Source organism: Lagopus muta, chromosome 6 (genome assembly GCF_023343835.1).
Source record: "Lagopus muta isolate bLagMut1 chromosome 6, bLagMut1 primary, whole genome shotgun sequence".
Taxonomy (NCBI): domain Eukaryota; kingdom Metazoa; phylum Chordata; class Aves; order Galliformes; family Phasianidae; genus Lagopus; species Lagopus muta.
In genome coordinates this window covers 55,405,796-55,417,579 of record NC_064438.1, presented here as the reverse complement: position 1 = coordinate 55,417,579, position 11,784 = coordinate 55,405,796, and positions in this window count along the sequence as shown.

Here is an 11,784-nt window from a genome sequence, read left to right as displayed (position 1 = left end):
TAAATCACAAGAATCCCATTAGTGCCCTGATAAGCAGGATATTTAAAAGGAAGAAATGTTATTTTCATGGCATTATTTTGTGCACAGAATACACACGAGTCAATAGTTGACGAGAGTTTTAAGTGAGGAAGTCTGACACAAGCAGTGCTTCTAAAAGTGGAGACAATGCATGAATCTGGATGGCCCCTGGCAGCAGAAGTTTTGAGTTCCTCTCCATGCAGGCATGCAAAAACTCACTGTTCTTAAGATCAGCAGTAGTCAGAATCTGGGGACATAAATCCATTTTTCCAAATTGTAAGACTAGTTCAAAGTAAGCACAAAACAGATGAGTTTGCTGGATGTTTCAGAAAACATCGCTGAGCCAGTTTCAGTAGGAAAGTAGGCATAAAAGGGAAGGACTCAGTTTGTAGAGGGTGTCTTCTAATTTTGGGAAGAAAATTGGTATCTGCAGGAACACAGGAAATGGACTTCAAGAGAGCTATCAGGATATGAGCAAATTCTGAGAGGATGATGAAAAACAGGGAACCTGGAGAGCAGCACAAAAGAAGAGAAGAATGCCATCTAATAGCTGGACATGTTGCTGCTGCCATACCTCTTGTTTAACTGTATGATGCAGGATAAATAAGATTAATGACTATGTAAGGAGAAGAGTTTAAAATGTAAAAAATGCTTGGGCTGAGATAGTAATTAATTGGTTGGTGAAATGTTCTGAAGGGTGGATTAATTCATGTGAAACTTGACATTCAGTTGAAACTGTTATGTAAACGTACAGCAGTGCTATGCTATGACCTATTTCAAGATGACACACAATTTGCTTTGCATGCAAAAAGCGACTTAATGAATTTGCCCAGAACCCAGCTACACCCTTTACAGCCATCTGCACACCTCAGTGCTACAGTGAATGGGGAAAGACACCTCTGAAAGGGTTTAGGTTGTGTTCTCCATGATTCAATGCAGAATTTCAGCATATGGTTTTGGCTTTTAAACTACCCATGAGAAAGATCATAGAATCATAGACTGGCTTGGGTTGGAAGGGTCCTTGAAGCCCATCCAGCCCAAAATCCTGCTGTGAGCTCAACACCCTGCACCGTGGCTCCATCCATGGTCTTGGGCATCTCAAGGGATGGACACCCACACTCTGGGCAGCAGTGCCAGGGCCTCACCATGCTCATAGTGCAAAAGAACTCTCTTCTCCCCTCTTTCAACTTAAAATCATTTCCTTTTTTCCTGTCAGACCCTGTAAAAAGTTGATCTCCCTCCCATTTATGAGCTTCTGCTGAGTCTAGCAGGGACACTGCTAGAAAGTGTCCCTGGATCTTTCTGTTCTGCACTGCAGCACCATGGAGGAATAACTTTTCTTTCTCACAGGTGTCCAAAGACAACTCCCCAGGACTTGCTTCTAACACAAATTGCATTCCATTAGGTTTTCCTCTCATCTGTGTTTCTAACTCCCGAATTTAGGACTGTTGCAGTACTCAGGAATGGAGGGCTGTTGCTTTACATTGATTTGCATACATCAAGCAATGCAGGTTTGTATACAGAGTATATAGCTGATGTTTCCCTTCTAGCCCTGAGTTTTACATAACTCAGTAGCAGCAGTTTTGGTTAAGGCTTTGCTCCGTAAACCTCTGGGTTACAGCTCTACTATGCTCCCACTGCCATGCTATATTTCTTCTATCTCTCTCTCTTGAAGTACTTACATTTATAGTTTTGTTACAGCTATGGTAGAACCCTAGAATGGCATGGTTTAAACAGGAGCACAATGCTCATCCAGCTCCAACCCCCTGCTGTGTGCAGGTCACCAACCAGCAGCCCAGGCTGCCCAGAGCCACATCCAGCCTGGCCTTGAATGCCTGCAGGGATGGGGCATCCACAGCCTCCTTGGGCAACCTGTGCCAGTGCCTCACCACCCTCTGGCTGAAAAACTTCCTCCTAACATCGAACCTAAACCTCTCCTGTCTCAGTTTAAAACCATTCCCCCTTGTCCTATTACTGTCCAGCCACATATGCAGTCGTTCCCCTTCCTGTTCGTATGCTCCATTCAAGGAGTCCATTCATGTATGGACTTTGTGAGATATATACAGATAGATTTGCACAGAGAGTTCTTCAAGACCTGGACAAAGAGTTCTCCAGGCATAATATTGCATTTCAGAGGACTGGAGGAAAACTAACATGCAAATATTTGAAAAGAATTAACAGAAGGGTGTAATTAAGTATTGGTTGTCAACCCAAATAAAATAATGTGTATAAACAAGAAAAAAAAACAACCACCAATATAGATCTGAAATAAAGTGAACTCACTAGACCTGATAAAAAGTTGGGAGTAATGTAAGGAATGCCAATTAACATCAATCTATAGTGCTGGTGGGTTGGTTGATGGTTGGACTAGATGATGTTAGTGGTTTCTTCCAACCTTAATGGTTCTTTGATTCTAAATAGTACCAAACAATCCTTCTGGATGAACCTTCACCTTTATATGGTAAAGATAACAGAACTGGCACAACAGATCTCTAAGAAATTCATGTATAATGTAAGTTCATGTATAATGCATTAAGCACAGAGAAACCTGGCTGACGTTTCCAAATGGAAACGTCATGGTGATGGGGTGCCTTCATCAAACATGTTCTGTTTCCCACCTGTGTTATTGAACACTTTGTGGAAGGTGTGGAAAGAAATAGATTTTGCATTCAAGTTCTCAGAGGGTGCAAGGACTGAGAAGCAGTAATTGCCCAGGCCACAGGAACACCCTAACACCAGTCATCAACCACATCTCTTCAGCTCATGATCGTGTCAGTCACAGCAAGTCAAAGCATCACCAACACCAATGTGTGAGACATCAACTGTTCCCCCACCCTGGGAACCACAGGGCATGTTCATATGACCACAGAAAGAAATCAGTCTACCTAACATGGTCCAGTGGTGTCAAATGTGTGCTGGCTGCTACGTATCACTGCTCAATTAAAGGTAATTTATTGCTTTTCTGTTTTCCTTTCCTCCCACCAAGTAACAAGGTATTTGGTGATACCAACAAGATGGTCTCTGCCAGTTTCCAAAGTACTTTTGGGTAAATCCCATTACTTCAGATAAGTTGTAAGCAGCTATTTTTAATTCGTCTCCTTTATCTATTCCCTCCTCTGCATTTTAATTGTTCTGTTTTTCTCTTTTTTCTATTTTTTTTCCCCCGTGGTAGTTAATACTTTGGCCATTTGTTAAAAAGTAAACACTGAAACAACAAAGCATTAAACATTGAACAGCAGCTTTCCTCTATTTGTTCACGCCTGCCTAGAAATTTGCCACACTTAGTCCTATTTGTACAAGCCCTGCTGAGTTTCAAGTCATAACACAGCTTGTGGGTAAGCCCATGTTTGTCCTTCACCTCATTTGCTGTCTCCTTCATCACTGCCTCCCTTTACCCTTGTTCTCTCACCCTATTGCTATAGAAAACCCCATTCCTCTGGGCAGTGTATTTGAACTACTCTCTGTAGCCTCCCACTGCTGTTTGGTCCTCTCTTTCTCATGCCTGGAGTTTCCCAAACTATTTTTACTGTCACCACCTCACACATCACCCTCTGCTGTCCTTTGGCTCCACAGACCCTGGGACTGAGTAATCAGCACACACAAAATGCCAGGTATTGCCAACACTGCCACTCAGGTTGCCCAGAGAGGTGCTGGTGCCCCATCCATGGAGACATCCAAGGTCAGGCTGGATGGGGCTCTGAGCATGTGATGGATCTGTGAGTGTTCCTGTTCACTGCAGGGGAGTTGGACAAGATGGCCTCTACAAGTCCCTTCCAACTCAATTGATTCTATGATAAGAAGGAGAGCCCATCTGTGGTTGTGCCTGCCCTGAGAGCACCATGGCATGCAATCCCTGCAGCCTTCAGAACTGAATGAGGCATCAGATCCCAGTTTGTACACCAACATGCACAGGAATAGAATGATGAGTCATGCAGGGGAACAGGATATGAGATAAAAAAAAATAAAAATCTTTTGTGTTGCTAAAAACATGAATTCTTTCCCCTGTGAACAAACAGGCAGTAAAGGTGCCATATCTCTGCCCTGTACACACACCCACAGGGTTCATCTCCTTCCACGAGACAGAGCACACAGCAGTGTGTCCCCAGAAGGCTTTCAGAAGACACGAGCATCCTTGCAGCAGGAGTGCTGAGCCCTACCAGGGAGGGGCAGCTGCTTCCCAAACCTCCCCTCCCTGCCCCACACAGGGCTTCTTTGCCCAAGCTGCACCTGCTCCTTGGATCACCCTCAGCAACTCAAGCTGAGTGCTGATGGGGAAGGCTGAATCACTACAGGGTTTTCTTTCAGGGACTCACATCCCACAGTACGACTGAAAGCCCCATATTTTAAGGGCAAAAGCCTTCCCCCTTCCCCTTCACAGAGCCTCCTAGTAACCTGGCTGAGCCCTGTACATATATACAGATTTAGAGCTCATCCTTGGCAACACATAGCAGCGGAGAACCCAACCCAGCCCATTTTCTCCCCACGGAGATCAGCTGGTGGCACTGCGGTACTTTTGATTTTCTCTAGAAACCTGTCTCTTCAGGATTTTTGTTATATATTTTTTTTGAAGTCAAAGTCTGTTTCCCGTTTGGTAGGTGACCTGTTTAATGTTTTCCCTGTGTCTGGGAACTCCTTAGTGTAATTAGCGACCTTTGAACTCCACAACTAATCCTGAGCTATTTTGTATTCCTTACTCATCTTTAAGGCTGGACCTTTCTTTTCTTTTGAGTCCGCTGCCACAATTAAAGAAGAAACAGCTGCATTTCAAAGGGATTCCAATTCCAGAAGCTTAATCGTGATTGACATGTTCTTATTCTAAGCTATAAGAAACTCTAAGAGTCCTTTCTTGGGTTAAAACTTCAATCATTTTCTAAAAAATTATCTCAATATGGATTTTATTCATTTTCTTTGATAACCATTCTTTGCAATTTTTTTTTTTTTTTTACTTGAAAGATGCTTTGAGTTTGCAATGAATATGAACTGCGCCCTCTGAAAGAATGAATGGTGTCAGGCACATCCTAGATGCAGCAGTGGCTAAATTCCATTTATTGCCAAAATCTGATTATGAAATCTGATGTCCGCCATGTAGCTTGACATCCTCCCATACACCCAAAAGGTAGGAGAGGTGGAAGGGCTTGCAAATGGAAGGCAACACAAAAGCATCTAGCAAAAATCTACATTTTTTACCTGCTTTCTGCAATTTTTAATAGCATGGATTATCAAGCCATTGCCTGACAGCCATGGAAGAGCCCCTTCTTTCCAATGTGAATAGATTGTCCACCAAAAAAAAAAAAAAATCATGATAAAATATAAGTAATTCATTTGGCTTAGAAGCGTTGACGCAACTGCACAACAAGAACCGAGCTTGGCTGGTGTTGGAAAATGATGGAAGCCCGTTGGCTATGGTTATTTAATTATTATCCCCATCTCCCTTACATTTTATTCCATTGGGACCTCAGAAAGACAGGCTGGGGGAAAAAAAGAAATCCTGACAATTTGTTTGTATGCATTTGTTTGTGCAGATATATAGGTGAGATGGGCACACAGCCACGCGGGCATCGCTCATAGCCCTGCGGATAAAGCTCTGCTGAATGAACGTGGAGAGCCCTGGGGAAGGCAGCAGGCACGATGCGTTGTTTCTAAGACAAAGGTCAAATAAAAAAAGGATGTTAATAAACAGCCCTCCGGTTTAAGGGACTTTTTTTAAGGATTACATCTTAAATTCCAACAAATCAGATTTAGGAGTTACTGAAAGTGAAATTGATCCATCCCTCAACCAAACTTTGCAATACTTTCCTGTTCTGACATCATTTAGATAGTTAGCTGCATTATCAGATTAAAAACCATTGTACAGGGCCGCTGAAAGGCAAAGGAGCCAAAAAGCTAAACACTGGATGAATTCCGAACCTTTTAACCTGGCTGAAGTACGCGGGTCCCTGTTATGCAAATACCTTCAATCCTCTGCTAAGTTCAGTGGAAATAATTTTCTTGAATGACAGGTTTATTCAGCACGGATTCAGTTGGCGATTAATCCCCCTTTGATCTAAGGTATTTCACTTAACGACCAGTTACCTCGTTCTGACAAAGTGCAACTGAGATTAGCGAGATCACTAGAACACGACCAGGGTGTGCGCTTATTCTCCCCAACCTTTCAAAGCGAGGGCCAAGAATGCAATCTATTTTCAGTATTTGAAGATGTGAAGTCCTGTCTGCCGAGTTAGAAAGTCAATTGAATGCCAAATAGGGTTTGTTTCTTACGTAACGGGACCGGCGGCTCCCCTTGCTCTTTAGCAATAAGGATTCAGGATGCCGGCTGCAGAAAGGAGATATTCCCATTCCAGCCAGCTGGAATTTCTGCTACTTGACCCATCCAGGACCGTGTTTTGCAGGCAGGCTTTTCCTTGCTGGTACAAAGCTGCTGCTTTATTTCAGATTCAGATTAGTACACGGCGCATGTAAACGATCGTTCCTTTCTGAAAATCCGATAAGGCGCAACATTTCCCCATTTAATCTGTTCAAATATTGTTCCTTAGGATTCGCCTTGCCTTTTTTTTTTTTTTTTTTTGGCTAAAAATCCCTTTTCTCCTTCTCCAGCTGCAGCCCTATGAGAACGGGAGCTGTGCTACAACCTGTGCAGGAAGGAAAACACATCACGAGAGAGTACGAAAATCATTCTCTAAAACCAAAAACTTCAGGCTGCCCGGCATCTGAAACAAGATGTGTTTTTCTTTGCTTTTCCCCTCTCTAACACGCTGTCTTTTTGCTGAATTATTGCCTCACTTTGCACCGAGCCCCAGCAGCAGTGAGGTGCCGATCCATGCCTGACTGATCAGCACGGCCGTGCACAGAGCTGGGTGTCCTCCCTGCATGTGGAAGGGAGTGTCAATATCATCCATGGGATCATTAATTCAGTGAAAAAATAAATAAATTTCCACTTATAGGATCTTGCCATCTTTAGATATTAGGTAGTTGCCTCAAAGTATTCCCTTTCGACTGAATCACTCTCCTAAAGCTACGCAGTGTACATATTTTATTGCAGAGCTGAGTCTGAATTTGGGATTTCTACATTCTGCAGGCAGCCTTTAAGCCATTCACCACATACTCTGTGTGTGTGTTTACTCTCTTATGTTCTTAAAAGTGAGCACCTCTTATAAGGGGGTTCCTGACTTCATCCCCTCTTTTTTCCCCCCATCTTCTACACACTTCCAAGCACACCTCGCTCACAGCAGCCACACAAACCCCCCCAACTCAGCAGCCCCATCACACTTCATTGGGTCGATGATACACAAACTAAGAGGGATTTACACTTTAGACAGTAACAGCTTCTTAAGAGCCATTACAGTGCCATGGGTTTAAGAAAGAAATCCTTTTTGAGAAATGCCAAAATCTGGAGTAACACGATAGTCTGTAGGGAGCATTTAGGGGCTTTCTGGTGAATATAATATTGCGTGTCCTCATGATTCAGTGAGAATCAAGAGGGAGGATTTTAGACTGTTGTATATATTTGCCACCATGACTGTATGAACTCCACAAATCACCAAGTGGGAGAAAACTGAGCTTTGATGATGACCCAAAACGTTGCCTGCCCAAAGTTACAGCACAGCACAACACAGTGTCCATTAACTGTCGATCCAAAAAGCAGAGGGCACCAGGCTGATCCTTACACCATTCCACTGGGGATGGTAATTGATGACTTGATAGTGCTAAATACTGGGCTAAATTATTTAGGAAGATCGGGTTGAATTTATATGGGATACAGAAGATGCCTCAATCTCATCACTTGTGTATATAAGCAAAAAGAAAAGTGGGGGGATGATATTTCTTTGCAGTGAGTATGTGTGTATGTAAGTACACTGTATATAAGTATGGATATAAATATGGAAATGCAACGCAGAAATAAGATGAAAATTATCTGACAAAATATCTGGGGGGCATTAATCAGTTTCGCTCACTGTTCTTCCCAAGTTGAGTAACAACAGATTTCCACTAAATGATATTGCATGTGTGATGTAGGATGATATTCTCTTCTGATTACATTAAAGGCTATTTCCTAATTAACCACTGCAATCTGTTTCTAAATTTCCTAGCAAACAGCTTTTTCCACAGAACAGAAGACTCTTTCCCCACTCTGATGGTGCTGCTAATTTCCCTTCTCAGCCCTACAGAGCATTTCTAGAGCACAGAGACCATAAACTGCCTTCCACTGCACAGCCTTCTGCTCAAAGCACCATGTGCACGGCAGGGCAACCCCTTAATTTCAACGAAGGGTAGGAATACACGGAAAGGAGGAGTTGCATTACTTTGAGAAGCGCTGCAGCCCTAATGGGAAAGGCTCACATTCAGCAAAGGCCTTTTCTGCCCTCCGGTGGTGACACCAAACCACTGCTCCAGCTGCAAAAGCCTTGCAAGAATAGACTGGGGCTTGGTGATGGCTTGGTTTCTAGCTGTTGTGCTGGCTGCCCCATAGGTCATCGGTTCAGGGTGCATCTGTGTAGCTGCACCTTTGTATTTCATAAGCACTGCAAAACTCATTGCTTTGTTGCTTGGGTTCCGCTGTCCCATCCCATTCTTACCCCTTTTATTTTACTCTTTCAAATGTTACTCCTCCAAGTAGGTGTTGGGTAGGGAATGGCTTTGTGATTGCAGCTTGGCCATTGCAAACGCCACACTTTGGGTCCCAGCCCCACACTGCAGCAGCCCCAGTCCTCTCCGGCACATCATCAGCTCAGGCCACAGCAGCTCACAGTGTGGGTGAACAGGGGCACTTTTGAAATGGACACAGGGTGATGCTCTCACATTGCTACAAAACGGCTCTACCACTTTCAGGATTTCTCTAAAGTTTCTTTCAGATTGCAGGTTCCACACCTTCGAGGCTCAGGTGTGCTTTCACCCTTAAACCCTATCAGAAATGCAGTAACAAACACGAACTATGGTTTTCTTTCCATTAGTCTGGAGATGAGGATGTTCAGGGGCAACCATATTGCACTTTACAAACCCCTAAAAGGAGGTGATGGCAAGGTGGAAGTCAGCCTCTTCTTCCAGGTAACAGTGATGGGATGAGATGGAATGGCCTCAAGTTGTGCCAGGGGAAATTCAGGTTGGATGTTAGGAGATATTTTTTAGGAAGAGAGGTGAAGCACAGGCACAGCTGCCCAGGGAATGGTGGGCTCACCATCCCTGGAGGTGTTCCAGAAGCGTGGAGGTGTGGCATGGAGGGACATGGAGGGACATGGACAGTGGGCATGGTGGGGTGGTTGGGGTTGGGTTTGGGGATCTTGGTGGTCTTTTCCAACCTTAATGATTCCTGCATGATTCCTACTAAACCTACATGGTTTAGTGGGAGCTATTGGTAAGAGGTGAACGGTTGGACTGGATGATCTTTTAGGTCTTTTCCAACCTTGGTGATTCTATGATTCTATGATTGAATGATTGATTGATTAACCTACTTACTGATAGAAGCATGTTAATAATTAACACTATCCTTAATCCAGCAGGCTTTGCTGTAGCACAAGAATCACAGAATTATAGAATCAGAGAATGGCTTGGGTTGAAAGGGACCTCAAAGATTTTCTGATTCCAACAAGGTCAGGATCCAGTTGACAACACTGCTGGTGGAGCTGAGACTGCAGACTGAGCAATTAGAAAAAGAGCACTTTGCATTGCTAAAACAAGCACATATGCCCTCAAGCCAAAGGGACAAGCAGCACAAAGCACCGTCAGCCCATTCCCACAGAATCACCTTCTGAATCACTGCACCTTCAGTCCTTTTCCCAGCTCCGTGATTGTGATCCACCATCCCAAACCCCAGCTTGGAGGAGGGCTGCTGCAGTCGCCTGAGGGAGTTCCATTGTCAGACCAACCCGAGAAGCAAATTGGGGGCTATCATCAGGGGAATAAGTCACCTCCAAACATTTCTTCACCTTCTCAACAGGTGCACGTATCTGTTTCTGCAGCCGAAGGGAGCGGGTTTTCTACATGAAACCGTAGATCCGCAGGCGAGCTCCTGGTGGCACTTCTTAATTCAATTAACTTAGTCAGTGGAACTACCGGAGAAACCAAATATGAGGAGAACAACAGGAGAGGCTGGGCCAAATTAATAGAGCGAGATCCTTTTACAGGCTCGCCCGCAATCCTGATCAGTAGCCCTGAAAAGCAAATTGGAACAAGCAAATTGCTGTTGAAAAATTCTTTCAGCGCTCTGCCGTTGCCACTCAGGCGGTCATGGCTGGGAGTCAGAGGTTGAAAAATCCCGGGTTGGGGCTAACAAAGGAGGCATTATTATGACAAACATTTGCATTTTATTTATTGAAGTGCTGGAGATAGATTAGCCTCATCTTCAACCGCTCGGGACAGACTGCCCCGCTCGGGGGGAAGACAAGCGGAAACAAGCAGTTTATTGTGGGGAAAAAATGTGTATTTCCCACTCCCAGCTCAATGAAAGGAAATTCAGTTATGAGGATTGTGCTCAGGAGAAAGCTTTCTTCCCCCTGGCCCAGTTCTTTTTAGGAAAAGTGCCGTGCAGGGGATTTTTCCTCCTTCCAAATCAAGTTCTCTTGAAAATAATGTCATTTTGTGCATATGGCTGACTTGACATGTGCTTTATGCAACAGTCCTGCTGATTTGCTTCGTGGAGTCCAGGGTACGCAGTGAACAAACAGTTCAAAGTGTCCAATCAAAGCCTTATACAGATGCAAACTGGTGTGTGGGTATTGTTTAAGTGGTTGTGTAATTGAATATTGTGATCAAATATGCATGGGATATTCGTTAGCCTGTAAAAAGAATAATTGCGTGTTCATAGCTGCAATTTCCACTGAACCTTTTGACTTTAAATAAGCAGGGGAAAGGGAAAGGGAGGGGAGGCAGAGCTGGGGGAGCAGGGACAAAAAGGAAGTTACATGCACATCATGGAGCATCCTGCTTCAGATCTATGTCCCCAGATTTTACTTTATAGATAATAAAGCACTAATACATCTGCAGAATAATTTGGTTTTTTTGGGGGGGGGGGAATAGGGAAACCATAGTAGCTAGAGCCCAACGGAATGGTTTCAGCTGGAAGAATAATTGCAGCTATTAAACACAGTAATTTCTCTCCCTCGTGGCAGTGCTGGCTTTGGTGCAGCATTTCCCATGCCAGAACTCATGATTTTGGACTTCAGATATCCAAATGGGGGGCACCACCACCAGGACCCTCACCCCACAAGCTTGGGGACTGCTGCTATAGAGAGGTGACACCCATTGTCACCCCATTCCTTGGCTCCTGTCTGATGGACTCACAGAGAGAGCAGACCTATGCTGGTGGGTTTTGCAGAAACAGCCTCAAATCTAGCTCTGTCCTTGTCAGTTATATGGGAAAGCTAAGCTTCAAATAATTTCATACCCTTCTGCAGCTCATGTCTGCTGGCCCACATCTAGGAGCTGAGGGAGCTCTTGCTCACAGAAAGAGATGTTCTTCAGCTTTTCTGTGGTTTCCATCTCTTCTCCTTCACATCTGGTGGCAGAGTGAGAAGGAAGGTCCATGAAGGGTGGCAACCCTTGGTCCAGGTGTGTGCTGGCCCCAGTTCCACCTCAGCACCATCTCAAGAGACAAGATCTGCACGTTGGGTGTTCTTGGCTGGCACAGCTTGCATGCTCAGGCCCAGGTGGTGAACTCCAATGATCTTCCTCTGCCAGGAGAAAGCATGTGTCCAATCTACCCTTATGTGTTGTCATGATGTCAGATAGGGACTGTTACACCACAGTCACAGTGGGACAAGTAGATTTAGGGGG